The sequence below is a fragment of the Neoarius graeffei genome, chromosome 5, assembly GCF_027579695.1.
Source record: "Neoarius graeffei isolate fNeoGra1 chromosome 5, fNeoGra1.pri, whole genome shotgun sequence".
In the NCBI taxonomy this organism is placed as follows: Eukaryota; Metazoa; Chordata; class Actinopteri; order Siluriformes; family Ariidae; genus Neoarius; species Neoarius graeffei.
Window position 1 is genome coordinate 66,575,322 of NC_083573.1, and position 6,155 is coordinate 66,581,476.

Sequence of the window (6,155 nt, forward strand, 5' to 3'; positions counted from 1 at the left end):
CTGGTGAAAGGTGATCCCGCGTGCCCTACTTTCCAGACATCGCCAGTTTGAGCAACCGAAAGCAGCGCAGAAGTCTGGCATCTTGTCACAGTCAGTAATTTAATTTCCTCTAGAAATCATAATGTAAGTTGTTTTAAATTAACCAACCTGAAAATGAAAACCATGTGCAAGTGCAACTTCAGTTATTGAAAATATTATCTCATGACCTTCCGTGTAAAATTACTTGGTGCTACGAGCTAGCCTAGCATGAAACAACTTTGACAAAGCTGCAGTAAGTCGTTTTTGAAGAGAAAAGGTACGATTTAGCATGTTCAAGCACCCAGAATTACAACCACATTAATAATGTTTTAAGAAATCAAACCATTTGTATATACGTCAAAATTTCAGCGAGATAAGAGTATAAACATTTAAGCTTCTCAATGGTCTTACCTCAGTGTACCGCAAATTCTGTGGAAAAGCTTGCCTGTGGTAAGATGGCTGCCCTGTGCGGACGTTCTGGAATACGCGGTGAGGCATCTAGTCTTCTATGTATATCTATGTATATTACCCTACATTTTATCCGATAGACTACATGCACAGAGGATGCGACATGATAGCGCGAAGTGATGACGCTTATCTTCGAGTGGTGACTGTGTATTTCACGAGTGAGCTAAGTGAATGAGTGAAAATATTTTCAACACGAGAAGATAAAATTCATATCTTCGCGCCACCGTGTAATGTTCTTTGTAATATATGGACATAAAAAAAATGCAAGTTAATGAAAAGAATTTTAATTTTGAACCGATTCACTATTTTGACAACGCGTGCCAAGTTAGTGGGAAAGCACTGGGATCGACACCATCGGAGAGAAAGATTGGGAATTATTATACGTACAGGACACTTTTTCGATGGAATAAAAACAATTTATTTTTTTCGCAGTCCGGTTTCCATCAAATCCTGTGCACAAGCGGGTTACAGACCTCTGGCGACTCGCTCGTTCACAACAACGAACATCATAGCAATTTTTGTCAACATTTATTTTCGCATTTCTCAGGAGAATAGCATTAATTTTACAGCATGGATAGCGATAACGACAGTGTTCACAGCGAAAGCAAGTTTTACTACCCTGAGGAAGAAGAAATAAAATAAAACATTTCAGGAGAAAGCTAAAAACCTCTAACTTGCTAACACCAAGCAAAAACATGGCTGAATCCTGAATGACTCGTATTTGTATAAATAGGGGACTACATAGGCGGCAAAATTGAGGTTTTTATCCTGCCATGGAAGTGCACTTGTATACCGAGGAGGAAGCACTTTGCATTACAGCCATGAATGAGGATTCAAAATGGCGTCTCAGCTCGGTTTTCCCTTTCGGGTGCTCTCATTTTCTGTTAGAAATTGGTAAAGAAAAAATAAATATATTATTTACCAGCTTAAGGTCGGTCTGTATGGTGAAATACCGTGACCTCGGCCTTGAATACTGACCCAGTGTCAGGAGAAACAGACGAGGACCCAAGAGCGCAAGTTAAATATTTGAATTTTATTGATAACAGGGGAAAGGGAGTTGGGAAGATATGCATGTGTGAAGTTCAGTGGCAGGAGGACTGAGAGGCAGGTGGGAGCATGGTGGTGATGTCTGTAGTCTCCCATCCAAGCACTGACCAGGTTTGACCCTGCTTAGCTTCAAAGATCAGACAGGATCAGGTGTTGTCAGAGCAGTGAGGCTGTAAGCTGATAGCACTAGGTGTTCAGGCAGTCTCCCAGCGAACAGTCCCTCAGCAGACAGACAAGACAGCACAACAGGCAGGAGTAGGGAACAGGCTGGAACACAGAGTCACAGATCAGGTAGCAAGATAAGGGACAGAAATGCAGGGTCAGGTTACCAGGATTGAAGAGTTGACGGAGTCGACGTCTAGAAGACGATCTGACACTGAAGCTAGGGAGGACAGCAGCTTAAATACACACAGAGGAGGAGCAGGTGATGGGCAACAGCCAATGACAGCCACTGAGAGTAAATAAGAGGAAGTGTATGCGGGCGTGGCCGGTAATGCTGGGTGGAGATGTTACCTGATGAGAGGAAACCCACAGGTAGGACCATGACAGAACCCCCCCCCCAAGGGATGGCTCCAGAAGTCCCTAGCCACAGATCCACCAAGACGGGCGGGAGGAGGGGGAATACCGGTGGAGGGTCAGAATTCCTCTGACCGGTCAGTGTCCATAGCCTCCGCACCATCTTTACTGTTGGAAGACTCATCATCCAAGGGCCCCCGCCCAGGATTCGGTTCAGTGTCAGGCTCGGGCACTGGAGCAAGGGCAGGGTCCGGAAGTGGATCCGCACGGTGAGAACCCCTACGTCGACCCCGTCGGATGGAGGGCTGGTCAGGGTGTAGCCGATGGAAGTCAGCGATGAGGGCTGGATCCAGAATCCTACTAGCAGGGACCCATGCCCTCTCCTCAGGACCATAACCCTCCCAGTCTACCAAGTATTGGATGCCCCTACCCCTACATCATGAGCGGAGCAGTCGCCGGACCGTGTAGACTGGTCCACCATCAATGAAGCGTGGAGGAGGAGGCGGCGGTGTTGCCGGGACCAGGGGGCTCTTGTGCACCGGTTTGAGTTTGGAGACGTGGAAGGTGGGATGTATCCTCATGGTCTTGGGCAGTAGCAGTCGAACTGCCGTGGGACTGATGACCTTCTGTACAGGAAAGGGTCCGATGTAGTGAGGCGCCAATTTGCGTGACTCCACCCGTAGTCGTAGATCTCAGGCCGACAACCATACCTTCTGGCCGACATGGTAAACGGGTGCCAGGGTCCTCCGCCGGTTAGCCCCAATAGCATAGCTGGTACTGGACTTCAGGAGTGCGGTGCGGGCCTGGGCCCACGTGCAGCGGCGGGCGTAGGCGAGAGCAGATGGGCAGGTGGCTTCTCCCTCCTGGCTGGTAAACAGAGGTGGTTGATACCCATACACATACTGGAAGGAGGAGAGTCCGGTGGCAGAGCTGGTGAGGGAGTTGTGGGCATATTCCACCCAGAGCAGATGTTGAGCCCAGGCGTGGGGGTTGCGCGAAGCCACACACCTAAGTGCCTTCTCCAGTTCCTGATTCATGCGCTCCGTTTAGCCATTAGACTGTGGGTGAAACCCGGACGACAGACTGGCAGTGGCCCCGAGGAGGTGGCAGAATTCCCTCCAGAAACTGGCGGAGAATTGTGGGCCCCGGTCAGAAACGATATCCTTGGGCAGGCCGTGGACCTGAAAGATGTGTTCCAAGACGACCGGGGCAGTCTCCTTAGCAGTTGGCAGTTTAGGGAGAGGCACAAAGTGGGTCATTTTACTGAAGCGGTCCACGATGGTGAGGATGACCGTATTACCTTCCGATGGAGGAAGACCAGTAACAAAGTCCAGGGAGACATGGGACCAGGGACGCATGGGTACTGGCAGGGGCTGGAGTAACCCGGCAGGGGGCTGACTGGCAGACTTCTGCTGGTTGCAAGTGGGGCAGGCTCTCACAAAATCCTGGATGTCCCTCCTCATCGACAGCCACCAGAATTGCTGAGACAGCAGATGGAGAGAGTGTGTGACCCCGGGGTGACAGGCCAGGCGGGAGTCATGTCCCCATTGAATCACCTGAGACCTCAGGTCAGCTGGGACATAGACGGTTGGAGGGACAAGCGCTGGGGCCTGGCTGGTCCCTGATGGCCTCTCGAACCTGCTCCTCGATGTCCCAGGTCAGGGCAGCAACGACACAGGGGCTTGGGAGGATGGTGTTAACTCCTCCTTGGAAGCCTCATCCCTCTGAAACATCCGGGAGAGTGCATCTGGTTTGATGTTGCGGGAGCCAGGACGGTAGGAAAGGACAAAGTTGAAGCGGGTGAAGAATAGTGACCACCGGCGCTGGCGGGAGTTTAGCCTCCTGGCTGTCAGGATATATTCCAGGTTTTTGTGGTCTGTCCAGACCACAAACGGAACCTTAGACCCCTCCAACCAGTGGTGCCACTCCTTGAGAGCGAGCTTGACCGCCAGTAGCTCGCGATTGCCAATGTCGTAATTGCTCTCTGCTGGGGTCAGTCTTCAAGAGTAGAAGGTGCAGGGGTGCATTTTACCATCCTCAGCTGCCCGCTGGGAAAGCACAGCCCCGACTCCCACATCCGAAGCATCGATGATGGCATCCGGAGGATGGGAGCTGAGGTGCAACGGGCCTTGAGGGTTTCGAAGGCTTTGTCAGCTGCTGCCATCCATAGGAAGGGCTGTTTGATGCTGGTCAGTGCGGTGAGTGGGGCTGCCACGGTGCTGTAGCCCCGGATGAACCTCCTATAGAAGTTGGCGAACCCCAGGAACTGCTGCAGCTTCTTACGGCTCTCTGGAACCGGCCACGACGTCACTGCCGACACCTTCACAGGGTCCATTTGTATGCTGCCCTCGGTAACCACATATCCCAGGAACGAGACAGACTGAGCGTGGAACTCGCACTTCTCTGCTTTCACAAACAACGAATTCTCAAGCAGGTGGTGCAGGACCAACTGGACGTGGTGGGTGTGTTCAGACAGGGTTTTAGAGAAGATCAAAATGTCGTCCAAGTAAACGAAAATGAACTTGTTGAGCATGTCTCTGAGGATGTCATTTACCAGCGCCTGGAACACTGCTGGGGCATTGGTGAGACCGAATGGCATGACCAGATATTCATAGTGTCCCGTCGGGGTGTTGAACGCAGTCTTCCACTCGTCGCCTTCTCTCACTCGCACCAGATGGTAAGCGTTCCGGAGATCTAGCTTGGTGAACACTGTGGCCCCTTGCAGTAGTTCAAAGGCGGAGGAGAGTAGTGGCAGAGGGTAGCGGTTCTTAACCGTAATGTCGTTCAAGCCCCAGTAATCTATGCATGGGCGAAGAGAACCATCCTTCTTCCTCACGAAGAAAAATCCAGCTCCGTCAGGAGAGGACGATGGACAGATTAGGCCGGCAGCCAGAGAGTCATTTATGTAGTCTTCCATGGCCTTTCTTTCCGGGGCTGACAGGGAATAGAGACGGCCCTTAGGGGGTGCGGTGCCTGGCAGGAGGTCGATGGCGCAGTCGTATGGTCGGTGTGGGGGCAACAACATGGCCTTGGACTTGTTGAACACCTTCCTCAGGTGGTGATAGCAGACAGGAACCTTGGATATGTCGGGGGTGGAGCTGGTGGTCTCCTGGTTGGTTGGTAGGACGGCTCCCTTCCAGCAGGTCTGATGGCAGCCCCTTCCCCACTCTCATATGGTGCCAGTCTCCCAGTCGAGTTGGGGATTGTGTAGACGGAGCCACGGGTATCCTAGGATGAGTGGTTGGCTGGGTGAGTGTAGGAGGTGGAATTGGATGGACTCCTGGTGGTTACCTGACAGCAGCATTGTCACGGGGGCTGTGATGTGTGTAACAGTGCCGAGACGATGTCCACCCAGCGCTCGTACAGGAACGGCAGAGCAGTGAGGCTGTAAGCTGACAGCACTAGGTGTTCAGGCAGTCTCCCAGCGAGCAGTCCCTCAGCAGACAGACAAGACAGCACAACAGGCAGGAGTAGGGAACAGGCTGGAACACAGAGTCACAGATCAGGTAGCAAGATAAGGGACAGAAATGCAGGGTCAGGTTACCAGGATTGAAGAGTTGACGGAGTCAACATCTAGAAGATGATCTGACACTAAAGCTAGGGAAGACAGCAGCTTAAATACACACAGAGGAGGAGCAGGTGATGGGCAACAGCCAATAACAGCCACTGAGAGTAAATAAGAGGAAGTGTATGCGGGTGTGGCTGGTAATGCTGAATGGAGAGGAGTGGAGATGTTACCTGACGAGAGGAAACCCACAGGTAGGACCATGACACCCAGAGGGCCTCGCTCAGTACTTTCAAGACCTCGGTCACGGTATTTCACCATACGGACCTCCCAGCTGGTAAATAACATGTATGTATTCCAGGGCTCGAAATTCATATATTTTTTTCACCAGCCAGCCGGACTAGTTACCTTCCAAAGTAACTAGCCAAACAGAAAATCAACTCGCCAAAATTTGTTCATGTATGAATTTTACTTCTGTCAAAAATAACACAAAAGAGAGTAGTTACCATTGTTCATGACTAATGTGCATTTATTTCAAGACCCGAGTATTTTGATACTGGTTTTTTTTTTGCACACTTTACAAATTGGCATTTTCTGTTCC